At 46.2% G+C, this 19,167-nt stretch overlaps 1 protein-coding gene across 1 annotated transcript in view; it reads left to right on the top strand.

Annotated features, from left to right (window-relative positions):
* The window catches only part of LRRC52 (leucine rich repeat containing 52), a 164,263-nt gene that overhangs the window by 137,286 nt on the left and 7,810 nt on the right, over positions 1-19,167 (top strand). The gene's annotated exons all lie outside the window — the stretch shown is intronic.

The following is a 19,167-nucleotide window of genomic DNA, read 5'->3' as shown; positions in this document are numbered from 1 at the left end:
TTCTCCCAAATTTGGCATATACTTCAGAAATACATATTTCAAATTTCTCTGGAACTTCATCCTTGCTGTGAAGCAGATAGATGACTGTATATCTTGAACAATCATTAGTAAATATAAGAAAATATCTATTTTTTCCAATACCTGAGTACTCATTGGACCACAAACATCTATGTTTATTAAGTCTTGAAGCTGTTCTGATTTTGTAGTACTATTCTTAGTAAAATTATTTTCGTGACATTTTCCCTTTAAGACAGTTATTAGATTTCATTGTCTGATTACACAGATTGACCGTAATATCATCAGCAAGTTGTTTTTGAACTAACATAACATTGTATCTGGATCTCAATATGCAAGACATCTGTGGATACAATTATTGTGCTTTTCATGTTTAGCAGTTAATGCACTTTCCTTGAATTTTAGATGGTACAACTCATATTTGATCTTTCCTCCTGCTAGTGTGTGAACTTCTTTTGGGATGATACAGCTGTCATCTAGTCAAGATCACCTTCTCTGACTTACTTTGGTCAAGGTGAGAGAATAAGCTTTTGTGAATAGTCATCTGACTAGTTGCCCCAGAATCTATAGATTGTAAAACCAAGAAAGGAACACTGACTAGCAGTAGCAGACCACATAAAATATCAAAATAACATCAATAGTGTTCAAAAAGTAACAAAATCATAATTATATCTGCTACTCTAGTGGAAAGGACTAAAATAAGAAAAAAAGTGAATAGTCGAGAAATTAGCAAAACCAAAAGCAAGAAAAGCCAAGACTGCAGTCCACGCCAATGAATAAATATAAATATAAAGTTTATTAAGAATCAGGTAAATCATAACAGAAAAACGAACAATGCCAATGTTAAAATCATCAAAAGTACAAAAAAGTGGGCAAAATAATCCTGGAATATAACCATGACAATTCATATAGATAGCAAAACATCATTCATCATTAATGCATCAAGAAGGGGGCAGTGTGCCGAAACGCATGTTGGGTAGGGCGCCATCCAGGAAACCAAGATTGCTTTACTCAGTAAGTATTGTCCTATTATGGCCTCATTATTTATATTAATTTGCACTGCACTTTAGTTTTCTCGGTCCCATAGTTCATTATATGTTTACACTGACACCTTTTGGTATTTCTTAGCACTTGCACCTCACATATATATTTTTGCAAATTTAAAAAAAAAATTCTTAAAAAAAAAATAAATTAATTAAAAAAAATGAAATAAAAAAAAAAAATTCTTGATGCATTAATGATGTGTTGCTATCTATATGAATTGTCATGGTTATATTCCTGGATTATTTCACCCCTTTTTTGTACTTTTGATGATTTTAACATTGGCATTGTTCGTTTTTCTGTTGGAATTTACCTGATTCTTAATAAACTTTATATTTATATTTATTCATTGGCATGGACTGCGGTTGGTTCTTTTCTGGTTTTTGGTTTCCAGAATCTGTACACCATGAATGCTTTGATGTACTTGCATTAACAGAAAATACACCTTCAGGACTTGAAGTGTCATATTCTTCAGTAATAGCACTTTTAACCCTTTGATGATTATTTTGCTTTATCAGTTGATTCATTCTAGCTTTCCAGACTCAGCATAAAGCATTTAGGTGCCCTTATTTCTTTGAGATAGAGCATACGTGTTTCCTTCTAAATACTTATTTTTGGTTAGATGTTGGGCTTTTAAAGCATATTCTGCTTTGGATACCCCACTGATGCTTACATTTTCTGTCTTTTGCTTATATTCATCTACAAGGTTTCCTCTGACACACTCCAATGTAAGCTCATTATCTGAGCACTCATGTAGTGCAGTTACAATGTCCCAAAAGCTCTCTCAATTTTCTAGAGTCTTTCTTATTCAATCCTGCATATCTTGGCCCTTATTTAGCTTAGACTGACACAACTTTCTTATTAATTTTGCTTATTGTTGAGATTTATCCTTTCATGCACTTTCTGCAGCTGTTCTTACATTTCTTGGAAGTTTCACATTTACATACATGTACTGTCACGATGTGACTCACCCGGTATGAAATGACCCAACTGTAGGTCTGTCACGAACAGCACAACCAACAAGGGAACACCGGGGACACAATTACAACGGTGGGCCCTGTCGGTAGGGACTGGGGGAATGGGCACCTCCTGCACTGGCCTGCAGATGTGCCCTGATCTTGCTACCGTCCCTATACGGGTTCTTTCAACCCGTCGCCGACCAGGATACCTAGTCCCTCACTTGCCCTGCACCTATCTCTAAGTAGGGAACTGGCAGGTGAGAGCACTGGTCCCACCAATGCACTAATACAACACAGGGGAAGGAAAGACAGTCAAGGTAGAGGAAAACAACACTTATCTTAATGCTGCAAGGCACAGCACAGCAGGAAGAAACACCAGATACACCGGACTCAGCAGTAGAACAACTGTTCCCAGCAAGCTCCTACTCGCAGCTTGGTCGCTGAAGAATGAACTAACACCGACAGTCAGCTGATGAAGCAGGTGACCTCTTAAAGGATGGAGGGAGTGGTCACCACCAACATCAACTGACCCAGCAGCAATGCATTGCAATGCAATAACGTGGCCACTGGGGGGAACTGCATTAACCCCCGATGACCAGAAAGGAAAACTGAGGGAAACCAGATCTAACACAAATTCAAAAATGGATCGTGACAGTACCCCCCTTTCAATGAGGGCCTCTGGACCCTCAACACTGGATCTCACCAGTAAACAACCTACAGTGAAGACGTCTCAATTAACCAGAGTTCACCTCGGAAGTCACCTGACCCTCAGGGTTACGGTGAACACAGCATGATGGAGATGACAACGTAGGCGGCACAAATCTCCAGAGCGCCGACCTGTGCAATGAGTTGTGTATGAGCATAACTGAGGGTAACTCCAACTGGTAAGTCCCCGGGCTGACACCCGATTTGAACTCCAGATTCCAGTACCACACTTCCACCTGATATTTTTGGTGGACACCCATACGTATTCATTCACACACAGGTCCGGACCTGAACTTTATTTTCACACATGCGTCTGCCACAAGATGGTGAATTCTTTACAGAACAGACAACAGAGGCGTCTCCCTGTGTCACCAAACTCACACCCCCACTATGCACCGAGGGAACCACCACCATCCTCTGACCCCTCCTCTTGAGAGGTCTCTGACATACCAGGTTAACATATAGAGAGGGTAGAGTCTTGCCCCTACTCCCTGGCAGCACCTCTACTGCCCCCAAAAGAGAAGAAGGGGTAGGTTGTAGAAGGACGGCAGAGATCATAGCTCCCGGGCAGCAGACCTCACACGACTGACCCCAGCTGCCTACTTCCCTGGACCGCCAGTCTATGACCAGGTTGTGTTTTTTCAATCAAGGGAGTCCTAAGACCATGGGAGTTGGTATAACCTCCATGACGTAGCATGTCAGGGACTCTTCATGACAAGCCCCTATACGCAGATGTATATTGTCTATGACTTGGGTAATGCTCCCCAGGCTGAGCGGGACAGAGTCAATGGCCTGGACGCTTAGGGGTCTTACTAGCGTCCTACTCATCAGGCGATGGGTCTGGACAAAATGAGTATCCACCAAATTGACTCCAGCTCCACTGTCCACAAGCACCGGAATATTCTCAGTTACCCCACCAACAACCACCTCAGCAGGTAAGGTACACTGAGACAGGCGTGTCCTAACTGGCCATGTGAGTGGACGCACAGAAGAGCGCTCCCGCTACTGACCTTCTAAAATCCTGTGCAGACACCGCTGATCGGGCTTCTCCGTCGCATACCGGGTGGCTGAATGTCTGGGGAGCAAAGCGGTGCTGAGCAGTGGACCTGACATTGGAGGAGATGACCACACGGCGGCAGAAAGACGCGGGAGCTGGCGATGCAGGAGCCAGCCAAGATGGCGCCGAGGCCAGAGAAGACACTGACAAAGTTAATGCCGCATGTCAGAGGCGCATGGAGATGGCGGCGAAGCTCCAGCAGTTTGCTAGAGTGGGAGAAGTGGAGGAGGCAGAGAAGGTAACTGGAGCTGGAGCTAAAATGGAGGAGGAGGAAGTGATCCCGGTAGGAGAGCAATAGGTACAGAAGGGGAGGGAGAAAAGCAGCATGGCGGTGGAAATAGGGGAATCTGAAGACATGACACCGGGAGATGAGTCGACCCTCAGGGATGTTTTTACACTGGTCTCCTCATGCAAACAGTCCCTAAATACCCTGACCCTTCAGATGCAGGAGGTTAAAGGGGAAACAGTGCAGATAAACGCTGCCCTGCAAAAGATGGACAGACGCATGGGGGTGGTGGAGGAGAGGGTGAGCACTGCAGAAGACCATATAGTAAAGCTGCAAAAGGCGGCGAAAAAGTTTGCTCAAGCGATATCAGAGCTGGCCGCAAAAAATGAGGATCTGGAAAACAGGTCCAGAAGAATAATATACGTAGGTCTGCCTGAAAAAACTCAGGGGAGAAATCCCACTGAGTTTATTGAAAGCTGGCTGATGGAGAAAATTGGTGGCACACTGCTGACAAAAGTTTTTGCAGTTGAGAGAGCTCATCGGGTCCCGCCGCAGCCCCCTGCCCCAGGAGCAAATCCCCGTACCATGCTTGCCAAAATACTGAACTATAGGGACATTATCCTTAGGAAGGCCAGAGAAATGGAGGATCTGACAGCTGGAGGTCAAAAAATTGCTATTTACCCGGATTATTCTGCTGCTGTTCAGAAGCAGAGGATGAAGTTCACCGGCGTCAAGAGACGACTGAGGGAACTGGGAGTGCAATACTCTATGCGGTTTCCCTCAAAGTTAAGCGTGCTGGCCTTTGACTAAACCCACTTTTTTCTGACACCAGAGGATGCTACCCAGTGGATAGACACTAATGCTAAAAAACGTAAAGAAAAAGGCGACTGAAATTTCCGGGAGATCCGGATGGAAGATATTTATCTGTCGCTGGAGGAGGGATCTGTGTTTAATAGCATAATTGCTAAATGGATGGGCAACTGGTAAGGGTTCTTTTTTTTGTTTGAGGAGCTGAGCTGAGCCATATTGAGTGAATGGCCAGAGGGCACGGTAATGGTTAATATGTACGGGGGAGGAGGGTTATGCGGTGCACTGAAAGTTTGTTTTGTAGTTTCTTTACATGATCATATACATAGGAATTTTTTGTTTGAAAAACTGTAAGAAATTCTGTTCTTTACGGTAGCGGGAGGCGAGTGGAGAGGGTAAAGCAAGGGAGAGTGTTCGCAATGGGCGGAGGAGCCCCACTCTTGATAAGAGGCAGAATGTGTAGCATTGGGAGGGTTAAGGGGGTAAGTTGGGTTTTGGCAGGGGGGGTGGGAGGGGTCAGACAGCTCATACTTGGGAGTGAAGATACTGTGAAGGATGATGAGTCACATGATGGGGGGTCGCATTAAGATACTAAGTTGGAATGTAAGAGGCCTTGCGGATAAGTCTAGGCGAGCGGCGGGTCTGCAGTATGTTCGAGATCAAAGGGTTTCAATGATACGTCTGCTGGAGACACATTTGGTGTGGGAGAGGGGGGGGGATGTACTAAAAAGGCACTGGATACAGAGGGCATACCATTCTACCTTCTCTACGTATTCAAGGGGTGTGTCAGTGTTGGTACCCGTGGGAGTGCATTATGAAGAGGTGAAGGTACATGTGGATGTGGATGGTCAATATGTGGTGGTATAATGTAAAATGTATGGAGTGTTGCTGTGTATAGCGGCAATATATATTCCGCCTCCCTACTCAAGTAAGAAAATTAGAGAAGTTTTGGAACTGGTGGAACGTTGGGGCCTGATACCATTTCTAATTATTGGTGATCTTAATAATATATGCGATGACTTTTGGGACAAAAATAAAAACTTCCAGAATAGGACGGTGGGGCACATTACTACATTTGGTACCTATGGTCGAGAAATAGGTATGATTGACCTATGGAGAGTAAGACATGTTGGGGAGAGGGGGTATTCATGTTATTCACCGGCTCATGGTACTTTATCCAGAATTGATATGGCTTTAGGTAATCGTCTGTTAGACACAATGGTGGGGGATGTGCGGTACCTACCGATGGCCCTCTCAGACCATAGTCCAATTGAGGTAGAGTTTTGATTGCTGGGGACACAGGCCGCGAGCAGGAGAGTGAAAGATTCACCCTAACTGGTTGCACAGTGTAGATTTAGAGAATATAAAACAGGAGGTGACAGAATTCTTTGTGCTAAATGATGGGAGGGCAGATGCTCTTACTGTATGGGAAGCCATGAAGGCGTACTTAAGAGGGCTGTTTGGAAATATTAGTAGATGTAAGTGGAAGACAAGGGAGGCAGGGAAGGCAGCAATTGATGGGCTGAGGGCAGCGGAAGACAAGATGGTAATAATGGGTACTCCTGAGGCTGGGAACAGATTTAAAGCAGCTCAAAATCATATGGAGAAAAATCTGTTGGGAAGGGCTGAAAGGAAGCGGGAATTTCAGAGACTGACTTATTATCAGGAGGGAGAGACTATTGGTCACATACTGTCGCTGGTGGCTTCTGCCCAGAGGAGTACTTCATTTGTCCATTCGCTGGTTTCTGGGAGTGGTACTAGAGTCTCCGAAACCTCGGAGATTTTGAAAGTCTTTGCGGACTTTTACGCTGGCCTATATTCTTCTCGGGTGGATGCGTCGGCGGGAGACACAGTGGCTTTCCTGGAGAGACTGGGGTTACTGTTGTGAATTCTGTTGTTGGGCTCCCTCCTGTGGTCATGAATGGTACTTCGGCTGGTTCTGTCCATGGACTTCCTCTGGTGGGTGTTTCTGAGTTTCCTTTCACAGGTGACGAGGTTAATTCGTTAGCTGCTGCTCTATTTAACTCCACTTAGATCTTTGCTCCACGCCACCTGTCAATGTTACAGTATTGGTCTAGTTCACTCCTGGATCGTTCTTGTGACCTGTCTTCCCATCAGAAGCTAAGTTCCAGCTTGTATTTCTTTGGTTTGCTATTTTTCTGTCCAGCTTGCTATTTAATTTGTTGTCTTGCTTGCTGGAAGCAAGGGAGCGCCTCCGCACCGTGAGTCGGTGCGGAGGGTCTTTTTGCGCCCTCTGCGTGGTCTTTTTGTAGGTTTTTGTGCTGACCGCAAAGTAACCTTTCCTATCCTCGGCCTGTTCAGTAAGTCGGGCCTCACTTTGCTTAATCTATTTCATCTCTGTGTTTGTATTTTCATCTTTACTCACAGTCATTATATGTGGGGGGCTGCCTTTTCCTTTGGGGAATTTCTCTGAGGCAAGGTAGGCTTTATTTTCCTATCTTCAGGGCTAGCTAGTTTCTTAGGCTGTGCCGAGTTGCATAGGGAGCGTTAGGCGCAATCCACGGCTATTTCTAGTGTGGTTGATAGGTTTAGGGATTGCGGTCAGCAGAGTTCCCACGTCCCAGAGCTCGTCCTTTATTATCAGTAACTATCAGGTCATTCCGTGTGCTCTTAACCACCAGGTCCATTATTGTCTTGACCACCAGGTCATAACAGTACAGGTGGCCCAAAGTACTAATGCATCTCAATAGATGGATAAGAGAAGCTCTCAGACCATTTTTTTTTTTTTTGCAGTGTGTTTTGTCTCAATTTTCCCCTTTACCTCTGGGTGGTTCAGGACACTGGTGTAAACATGGACATTCAAGGTCTGTCCTCTTGGATGGATAATCTCACTACAAGGATACAAAACATTCAAGATTTTGTGGTTCTGAATCCGATGTCAGAGCCTAAGATTCCTATTCCTGATTTGTTTTTTGGTGGTAGACCTAAGTTCTTGAATTTCAAAAATAATTGTAAATTGTTTCTTGCCTTGAAACCTCGCTCCTCAGGTGACCCTGTTCAACAAGTAAAGATCATTATTTCTTGTTACGTGGGGACCCTCAAGACTGGGCATTTTCCCTTGCTCCAGGAGATCCGGCATTGCGTGATGTTGATGCGTTTTTCCTGGCGCTTGGATTGCTTTATGACGAACCTAATTCAGTGGATCAGGCAGACAAAATCTTGCTGGCTCTGTGTCAGGGTCAGGATGAAGCGGAGATATATTGTCAGAAGTTTAGAAAGTGGTCTGTGCTCACTCAGTGGAATGAATGTGCCCTGGCAGCAATCTTAAGAAAGGGTCTCTCTGAAGCCCTTAAGGGCTTAAGGGCATGGTGGGGTTTCCCATGCCTGCTGGTCTGAATGAGTCTATGTCCTTGGCCATTCAGATCGATCGACGCTTGCGTGAGCGTAAAGCTGTGCACCATTTGGCGGTACTATCTGAGCATGGGCCTGAGCCTATGCAATGTGATAGGACTTTGACGAGAGCTGAACGGCAAGAACACAGACGTCGGAATGGGCTGTGTTTTTACTGTGGTGAATCCACTCATGCTATCTCCGATTGTCATAAGCGCACTAAGCGGTTCGCTAGGTCTGCCACCATTGGTACGGTACAGTCTAAATTTCTATTGTCTGTTACTCTGATTTGCTCTTTGTCATCCTATTCTGTTATGGCATTTGTGGATTCAGGCGCTGCCCTGAATTTGATGGACTTGGAGTATGCTAGGCGCTGTGGTTTTTTCTTGGAGCCCTTGCAGTATCCTATTCCATTGAGAGGAATTGATGCTACACCTTTGGCCAAGAATAAGCCTCAGTATTGGACCCAATTGACCATGTGCATGGCTCCTGCACATCAGGAGGATATCCGCTTTCTGGTGTTGCATAATCTGCATGATGTGGTCGTTTTGGGGTTGCCATGGCTACAGGTTCATAATCCAGTATTGGACTGGAAATCTATGTCTGTGTCCAGCTGGGGTTGCCAGGGGGTACATGGTGATGTTCCATTTTTGTCTATTTCGTCTTCCACTCCTTCTGAAGTTCCAGAGTTTTTGTTGGATTATCGGGATGTATTTGATGAGCCCAAAGCCAGTGCCCTACCTCCTCATAGGGATTGCGATTGTGCAATTAATTTGATTCCTGGTAGTAAGTTTCCTAAGGGCCGATTGTTCAATTTATCTGTGCCAGAACACGCCGCTATGCGGAGTTATATAAAGGAATCCTTGGAGAAAGGCCATACTCGCCCGTCGTCATCACCGTTAGGAGCAGGGTTCTTTTTTGTGGCCAAGAAGGATGGTTCTTTGAGACCTTGCATTGATTACCGCCTTCTCAATAAAATTACAGTCAAATTTCAGTATCCTTTGCCGTTGCTGTCTGATTTGTTTGCTCGTATTAAAGGGGCTAGTTGGTTTACCAAGATAGATCTTCGAGGGGCGTATAATCTTGTGCGTATTAAACAAGGCGATGAATGGAAAACAGCATTTAATACGCCCGAGGGCCATTTTGAGTACCTGGTTATGCCATTCGGGCTTTCCAATGCTCCATCAGTATTTCAGTCCTTTATGCATGACATCTTCCGAGAGTACCTGGATAAATTCCTGATTGTGTATTTGGATGATATTTTGGTCTTTTCGGATGATTGGGAGTCTCATGTGAAGCAGGTCAGAATGGTGTTCCAGGTCCTTCGTGCGAATTCCTTGTTTGTGAAGGGGTCAAAGTGTCTCTTTGGAGTTCAGAAGGTTTCATTTTTGGGGTTCATTTTTTCCCCTTCTACTATCGAGATGGACCCTGTTAAAGTCCAGGCCATTTACGATTGGACTCAACCGACATCTGTGAAGAGCCTGCAGAAGTTCCTGGGCTTTGCTAATTTTTATCGGTGCTTCATCGCTAATTTTTCTACTGTTGCTAAACCGTTGACTGATTTGACCAAGAAGGGTGCTGATGTGGTCAATTGGTCTTCTGCGGCTGTAGAGGCTTTTCAGGAGTTGAAGCGTCGTTTTTCTTCTGCCCCTGTGTTGTGCCAGCCAGATGTTTCGCTTCCGTTTCAGGTTGAGGTTGATGCTTCTGAGATTGGAGCAGGGGCTGTTTTGTCGGAAAGAAGTTCTGATGGCTCGGTGATGAAGCCATGTGCTTTCTTTTCTAGAAAGTTTTCGCCTGCTGAGCGTAACTATGATGTTGGTAATCGTGAATTGTTGGCCATGAAGTGGGCATTCGAGGAGTGGCATCATTGGCTGGAAGGAGCCAAGCATCGCGTGGTGGTCTTGACAGATCACAAGAATTTGACTTATCTTGAGTCGGCCAAACGGTCAACCGTTTGGCCGACTCAAGATAAGTCAAATTCTTGTGAATCCGAGACAGGCTCGATGGTCGTTATTTTTCTCCCATTTTGATTTTGTGGTTTCGTACCTTCCGGGCTCTAAGAATGTGAAGGCTGATGCCCTGTCAAGGAGTTTTGTGCCTGACTCTCCCGGTGTTCCTGAGCCGGCGGGTATTCTCAAAGAGGAGGTAATTTTGTCTGCCATCTCCCCTGATTTGCGGCGGGTGCTGCAAAAATTTCAGGCTGATAGACCTGACCGTTGCCCAGCGGAGAAACTGTTTGTCCCTGATAGATGGACTAGTAGAGTTATCTCTGAGATTCATTGTTCTGTGTTGGCTGGGCATCCTGGAATCTTTGGTACCAGAGATTTGGTGGCTAGATCCTTCTGGTGGCCGTCTCTGTCACGGGATGTGCGTTCTTTTGTGCAGTCCTGTGGGACTTGTGCTCGGGCTAAGCCCTGCTGTTCTCGTGCCAGTGGGTTGCTTTTGCCCTTGCCGGTCCCGAAGAGGCCCTGGACGCATATTTCTATGGATTTTATTTCGGATCTCCCCGTCTCTCAAAAGATGTCGGTCATTTGGGTGGTTTGTGATCGCTTTTCTAAGATGGTCCATTTGGTACCTTTGTCTAAATTGCCTTCCTCCTCTGATTTGGTGCCATTATTTTTCCAGCATGTGGTTCGTTTACATGGTATCCCGGAGAACATCGTTTCTGACAGAGGTTCCCAGTTTGTTTCAAGGTTTTGGCGATCCTTTTGTGCTAGGATGGGCATTGATTTGTCTTTTTCCTCGGCTTTCCATCCTCAGACAAATGGCCAAACCGAACGAACTAATCAAACTTTGGAAACATATCTGAGATGCTTTGTTTCTGCTGATCAGGATGATTGGGTGTCCTTTTTGCCGTTGACGGAGTTCGCCCTTAATAATCGGGCCAGCTCGGCTACTTTGGTTTCGCCGTTTTTCTGCAATTCTGGTTTCCATCCTCGTTTCTCTTCAGGGCAGGTTGAGTCTTCAGACTGTCCTGGTGTAGATACTGTGGTGGATAGGTTGCAGCAGATTTAGACTCATGTGGTGGACAATTTGACATTGTCCCAGGAGAAGGCTCAACGTTTCGCTAACCGCTGGCGCTGTGTGGGTCCCCGACTTCGTGTTGGGGATTTGGTTTGGTTGTCGTCTCGTTATGTTCCTATGAAGGTTTCCTCTCCTAAGTTTAAGCCTCGTTTCATTGGTCTGTATAAGATTTCTTAGGTTATCAATCCTGTGTCATTTCGTTTGGCCCTTCCTGCTTCTTTTGCCATCCATAATGTGTTCCATAGGTCGTTACTGCGGAGATACGTGGCGCCTGTGGTTCCATCCGTTGATCCTCCTGCCCCGGTGTTAGTTGAGGGGGAGTTGGAGTATGTGGTGGAGAAGATTTTGGATTCTCGTATGTCGAGACGGAAACTCCAGTACCTGGTCAAGTGGAAGGGTTATGGTCAGGAAGATAATTCCTGGGTTTTTGCCTCTGATGTTCATGCTGCCGATTTGGTTCGTGCCTTTCATTTGGCTCATCCTGGTCGGCCTGGGGGCTCTGGTGAGGGTTCGGTGACCCCTCCTCAAGGGGGGGGTACTGTTGTGAATTCTGTTGTCGGGCTCCCTCCTGTGGTCATGAATGGTACTTCGGCTGGTTCTGTCCATGGACTTCCTCTGGTGGGTGTTTCTGAGTTTTCTTTCACAGGTGACGAGGTTAATTCGTTAGCTGCTGCTCTATTTAACTCCACTTAGATCTTTGCTCCACGCCACCTGTCAATGTTTCAGTATTGGTCTAGTTCATTCCTGGATCGTTCTTGTGACCTGTCTTCCCATCAGAAGCTAAGTTCCAGCTTGTATTTCTTTGGTTTGCTATTTTTCTGTCCAGCTTGCTATTTAATTTGTTGTCTTGCTTGCTGGAAGCTCTGGGACGCAGAGGGAGCGCCTCCGCACCGTGAGTCGGTGCGGAGGGTCTTTTTGCGCCCTCTGCGTGGTCTTTTTGTAGGTTTTTGTGCTGACCGCAAAGTAACCTTTCCTATCCTCAGTCTGTTCAGTAAGTCGGGCCTCACTTTGCTTAATCTATTTCATCTCTGTGTTTGTATTTTCATCTTTACTCACAGTCATTATATGTGGGGGGCTGCCTTTTCCTTTGGGGAATTTCTCTGAGGCAAGGTAGGCTTTATTTTCCTATCTTCAGGGCTAGCTAGTTTCTTAGGCTGTGCCGAGTTGCATAGGGAGCGTTAGGCGCAATCCACGGCTATTTCTAGTGTGGTTGATAGGCTTAGGGATTGCGGTCAGCAGAGTTCTCACGTCCCAAAGCTCGTCCTTTATTATCAGTAACTATCAGGTCATTCCGTGTGCTCTTAACCACCAGGTCCATTATTGTCTTGACCACCAGGTCATAACAGGCTACCGAGGCTGAGTGAGGAAGACAGAGAAGGCTTAGAGACTCTTATCACAGAGTAGGAACTGGGTCGGGCATTACAGTCTATGGCTAATGGGAAGGTGCCTGGAGTGGATGGGCTACCCGCTGAAATTTATAAAAGTTTGGGGGAGGTGTTAGTTCACAGATTAAAGGTGGTTCTAGATGAGGCTAAGTGTAGAGGTAATGCAAAAGGAGGATAAAGATTTGGGGCAACCTGAGTCATATCGGCCAATTTCTTTGCTCACTATGGATGTCAAGCTTCTGGCCAAGGTGTTAGCGACCCGTTTGACGAGTGTTATCTCTAACCAGGTGCCAGGGCTGCCACTGGAAATTTTGAGGCCCCATACTGGCAAAATTTTCGTGGGCCCCCTTGAGACTCTGCCCAGGCTCCACCCCAGCCCTGCCCCCACGCTCAACCCCTCAAACTGTCCACAGTGCCACCATTCCCTCTTGGAAAAACTCCACTTCTCACCTATCACATATTAACAGTTCCCATCACCAGATCACACATATAGCCGGCAGCTTTTGTTTTGGCCAAAAGATTTTTTAAGCTGCCACCATAACACGGTAGACACCTTTGGCCGGGGCCCCACTCTGCTGTAATCTATTAAATATTTATTAAAATATGCAATACAATTTAGGTATATTTTTATTTATTTTTCAATTTTTAAAATGACCAATAATATCACATACAAGGAACAAATACCGCTACACCATGTCAAGACCACATTTTACCACCAGTGACCGAATAATATCACATAAAAGAAGCAAATACCACCGCACCATGACCAGACCACATATTAACACCACAAAGTGACCAAATAGCACCTACAACAAAGTGACCAAATAGCACCTACAAGGGATAAATACCACCACACCATGTCCAGACCACATATTACCACCACATAGTGACTGTATACTACGATACTGATCAGTAATAAAAAAAAACACATTACTATCACCATAAGTGCTATTAAACACAGGAGCTCTGTATATAGTATACAGTGTATAGTGTCAGTGTATAGGTAACACACTGACTCACCAGTGATGTCTCTAGGTGAAGTCCTTCATCTTTGTTTTTCATCTTTCATCCAGCACAGACCGCCATCACTTCTTCCAGCCAGGGCCCATCTCCACAGGAAATAACATAGTTATCTCGAGCCCCGCTTGCAGAACACATTACTTAATTTTTACTAACTTCTACATTACATCACATGAAGAAAAAAAGGCGACATAGTGTCGCTCTGCACAGTAATAAAACCGCTCTCAAAAAATAAAATAAATACATCACTGCAGTAATAATATCCCTTAATTAGCCCCAATGGTAATAATATTCCCCATCCTAGCCCCCGTGTGTCCCTGGCTTCAGCCATATGTTCTCACATCCTGCCCTCTTGAGTATCCATTCCGCCCCATATGATCTCCCCATCCTACCCATCTGTCTCCATCGCATCCATCCTGCCCCATGATCCTGCACGATCTGTCTCCAAACATGCCCCATGTCTTGCATTCTGCCCCCAGTGTCTCCAGCATTCTGCCCCCAGTGTCTCCAGCATTCTGCCCCACTGTATCCAGCATTCTGCCCCACTGTATCCAGCATTTTGCCCCAGTGTCTTCAGCATTCTGCCCCACTGTCTCCAGCATTCTGCCCCAGTGTCTCCAGCATTCTGCCCCAGTGTTTCCAGCATTCTGCCCCCAGTGTTTCCAGGATTCTGCCCCCACTGTGTCCAGCATTCTGCCCGCCCCAGTGTCTCCAGCATTCTGCCCCAGTGTCTCCAGCATTCTGCCCCAGTGTCTCCAGCATTCTGCCCCCAGTGTCTCCAGGATTCTGCCCCCGGTGTCTCCAGGATTCTGCCCCCACTGTGTCCAGCATTCTGCCCCCACTGTGTCAAGCATTCTGCCCCTACTGTTTCCAGAATTCAGCCCCAGTGTCTCCAGGATTCTGCCCCGGGCCCCCCAGATCGCCGCTCTCAAAAAAAAACAACCCAGAGTTCTTCTTACCTGGCCGCGCTCCAGCGGCAAAGCTCCTTCCACGCAGCTGAAGCGCGCACTCGCCAGTGACTGACGATGACGTCAGATGCCGGCGACGTGCGCGCTGCGGCTGACGTCAGCTGCCAGCCTCCGATTAGCTGGCAGCTGTTAACTGTTGACATGTGGGCGCGGGCCCGCACGTCAATTGCGTTACACTGCCACTGATGCGGGCCCCCTCTGCCCATCGGGCCCCATACGCCAGTCAGGGCAGTAATGCCCTGATGGCTGCCCTGCCTGGTGCACGCAGATCAGTCTGGCTTTATGCCTGACAGATCTACAGCGGTCAACCTGCGGAGGCTGTTTATAAATTTGCAGCTGAAGTCCGACAACTGTGGCCAGAGAGTTGTTGCATCCTTAGATGCCCACAAGGCATTCGACAGTGTGGAATGGAGATATCTGTGGCAGGTGCTGCAGTGTATGGGTTTTGGCTCGCAGTTTGTGTCCTGGATTCGGCTGCTGTACTCGCAGCCGGTGGCTAGAGTCAGAGTGAATGGGGAGTTATCTCATACTATAAAACTAGCTAGAGGGACAAGACAGAGGTGTCCGCTCTCTCCTCTTTTATTTGCTCTGGCTGTGGAACCATTGGCCGCCAAAATTCGACAGTCTGATGAGGTGTCTGGGTTTAAGTACGGGATAATTGAAGAGAAGATAGCGCTATACGCGGACAATATTCTACTGTTTCTGGCTGACCCTGCCGCTTCCTTGAGGGGTGCCAATGGGCTTATTGAAAGATTTGGCTCTTTGTCGGGACTGACGATAAATTCGAGTAAGTCAATTCTGTTTAAAGTGGATGACATGGGGGAGGATGGTAGTGAGCTTATGAAGGATGGGAGGCGTAAGTTGGTAAATCAATTTAAATATTTGGGGAAATGGATCTCTGTACCAGTCACAGACTTCCTACATAGGAATCTGACTCCGGTTTTAGGAGTTCTTAAGGCAAAGGTGGATGCCTGGATTAAGTTACATCTATCTGTGGTGGACAGGGTTAATCTCATTAAAATGATTTTGATGCCTAAAATATTATATGTTCTTCACAATGCGCTAGTTTGGATACCGCGCGGTTAATTTCGGCAGATTAACTCCCTGTTTAGGAGTCTGGTATGGGGAGACATCAACGTATCAGACTGGAGACGCTTCAGCAACCAAAGGAAGATGGTGGCTTGGCTTTGCCCAACCCTGAAGTATATTTTCTTGCAGCCCAGAGTCAGCATTTAAAGGGCTGGGCGCATGAGGTGTCGTCCAGTGCGGTACAGCATTTGATGGAAAAGGTGACGAAAAGAAGTCCAGTAATACAGTGTCTGGAAGATGGTTCCCTGGGGGCATTGGTGAAACTGTATCCAACTATATTTTTGATATGTAAGCTGTGGGGTAGATTGAAACAAATTTGTTGGGTTACGGGTCTGACCAGGTTCTCTCCGTTATGGCATAATAATAATTTACCTGAGTTTGTGGCATTGGGGGTATTACCAGAGTGGCAGGCCAAGGGAATTCACTACGTGTATCAGATAATTGAGCAGCGAGAGCTGAAATCCTTTTCCCAATTGCAGGTGGAGTTTGGTCTCAGGCCCTTGGGGGAATATCAGTATGTGCAGATGAGACACGCATTTGGAGCTCAAAACAGGGGGGAATGTATTAGAATCCAAGGAGATATAGTGTTGGAGTATGTGTGTGGTGAAGGGACTACAAGGGGGGTTATTTCCACACTATATAAAGATTTACTACATACATACCTGTTGGGATTTCCGATAAATGCGAGAGCTAAGTGGGAAAGAGAACTGGGCCCACTGGAGAATGAAACTTGGGAGTCGGTGCTGGAGTGGGTTCCACGGCTGTCACTAAGTGAACCGTGTAGGCTGTCACAGCTCTATATAATACACAGAGTCTACAAATCTCCAGAAGTATTGTATAAAGCAGGTTTGCGTGCTGATTTTGAGTGCCCGAGGTGTAAGACTGTAAATGCTGGAATATTTCATATGATGTGGACGTGTCCGAGGCTGGCTGCTTTTTGGTTGGTGGTTTTGAGTCGTGTGGAAGGAGTGTATAGATGCACGGTACCAAGGGATCCGACGGTGTGTTTGCTGGGTTATGTAGATGAGATTGGAGTTGATAACACCCTGAAGATAGCAATTGCCAGATTGTTGTATATGGCCCGAAAGGTAATAGCACAAAACTGCATAAAGGATGAACCGCCCACAAGAGGAGAATTCCTTCAATATGTGAAGCAGGGTCTGACATTGGAAAAAGGGATTTATAAGAAAAGAGGGAAAATAGAAATGTTCGACAAACTGTGGTCTGCGTGGCTTGAAATGGGATAGAGGTTAGGTATAGGGGATAGGAGAGTTGAGTGCCTGACTCGGTGAGAACAAAACATGGCATATGTGGTCCTAATTGGGATAAAATCCATTAAGTATCATTGGTGGAAGTGTTATTAAAAGAGGTGAGCTGTCTTACTGGGGTGGGGAGGGATAAGTTGGGAATATTGGGGTTTTGATACTGGCAAAATATTGTATTGAAAACAAATTGCAATGTTATTCTTAATAAAAATCTATTTGAGTTAAAAAAAAAAAAAAAGGTACACTGAGACGAGAAAATGGAGGCGCGAGCTGGGAAGACATTGATAAAGTCACCGGTCTGCCCACAGTAAAAACATGCCCCCACACTACGGCAAACCACAGACAACCCCATTTGGGAACCAACTCCTCCCACCTGCATGGGTTCATCCACCTGGTCAGGTGTGTCCTCCTCCCTAGCAAGGACTACAGGGGGCACATTTGGTGTATGTCTCTCCCTCAAGGGTCTATCCACCCGGATGGCAAGGGACATGGTGGCCTCCAACGACCTGGGGGCGGCATACTGCACCTGAGTATCTTGCAACCTAGGGGACAGACCCTGCACAAAATGGCTCCTAAGAGAAGGGACATTCCACTGTGTGTCAGTGACCCACCTCCTGAACTCTGAACAGTAGTCCTCAGCCGGCCGCCCCCCTGCTTGATCTTACGGAGTCGGGGAGACACCACCCGGATCACCATATACCAGCGCCAGAGCCACATAAAACTCGTCCACTGACTGTAGAGATGGAGAACCGGTTGGCAGAGAGAAGGCCCAGGTTTGGGGATCACCCTTAAGATGGGAAACGATTCCCCCCATTGTTCCTTACTCCCTGATGAACGTGGGCGGAGCCTGAAGTATAACTTGCAGGCCTCCTTAAAAAGCAAAAATGTATCTCTCCCTCCAGAGAACCTGTCAGTCAGAGATATCTTGGGTTCTGGTAGAGCCTGTACCTGAGCTGAGGCCCAGAACCCCAACAACTGCTGCAGCTGCTGCACCACCTCATCATGCAGATCCTTAAGCTCAGTGGTGAGAGTCTGGAGCAGTTGGGCAAAGGCCTGCATTTGAGCCATGGCTCACCAGAAAAAATGTGATGGTCGGTGTTAATGTCACAATGTGACTGACCCGATATGAAACGACCCAACTGTAGGTCTGTCATGAACAGCACAACAAACAAGGGAACACCGGGGACACAATTACAATGGTGGGCCCTGTCGGTAGGGACTGGGGGAATGGGCACCTCCTGCACTGGCCTGCAGATGTGCCCTGATCTTGCTACCGTCCCTATACGGGTTCTTTCAACCCGTCGCCGACCAGGATGCCTAGTCCCTCACTTGCCCTGCACCTATCTCTAAGTAGGGAACTGGCAGGTGAGAGCACTTGTCCTACCGCTGCACTAATACAACACGAGGTAAGGAAAGACAGTCAAGGTAGAGGAAAACAACACTTATCTTAATGCTGCAAGGCACAGCATAGCAGAAAGAAACACCAGATACACCGGACTCAGCAGTAGAACAACTGTTCCCAGCAAGCTCCTACTCCCAGCTTGGTCGCTGAAGAATGAACTAAAACCGACAGTCAGCTGATGAACCAGGTGTCTTCTTAAAGGATGTAGGGAGTTGTCATCACCAACATCAGCTGACCCAGCAGCAAAGCAATGCAATGCAATGCAATAACACCAGTGGCCACCAGGGGGGTGAAACTGCATTAATCAGGATTTTATGATTTGCATGTTTTTTTGCACAATGGAGCATGTCACTTCTTTCAGCATTTTTTCAGCATTTTATACCCATTACAATGAATGGGTACTTATAAAACCCTGAAAAAAATGCACTAAAAATGCTGGTATCAGATTTTGCTGCTGCAAGGAAAACTTGCTTTTTTCAGCAGCTTCTTTCCTGATGAGAGGTCAGATTTTGCTGCAGAAATAAAACGCTGAAAAAACACCTAGTGTAAACTTACCCTTAAATACACTGCTCAAAAAAATAAAGGGAACACTTAAACAACAGAATATAACTCCAAGTAAATCAAACTTCTGTAAAATCAAGCTGTCCACTTAGGAAGCAACAATGTTTGACAATCAATTTCACATGCTGATGTGCAAATGGGATAGACAATAGATGGAAATTATTGGCAATTATCAAGACACACTCAATAAAGGAGTGGTTCAGCAGGTGGGAACCAAAGACCACATCTCAGTACCAATGCTTTCTGGCTGATGATTTAGTCACTTTTGAATGTTAGTTGTGCTTTCACACTC

This window comes from Ranitomeya imitator, chromosome 8, assembly GCF_032444005.1.
Source record: "Ranitomeya imitator isolate aRanImi1 chromosome 8, aRanImi1.pri, whole genome shotgun sequence".
Taxonomy (NCBI): Eukaryota; Metazoa; Chordata; class Amphibia; order Anura; family Dendrobatidae; genus Ranitomeya; species Ranitomeya imitator.
The sequence above is the reverse complement of the archived record's forward strand: the minus strand, read 5'-3'. Positions and strand labels throughout refer to the sequence as shown.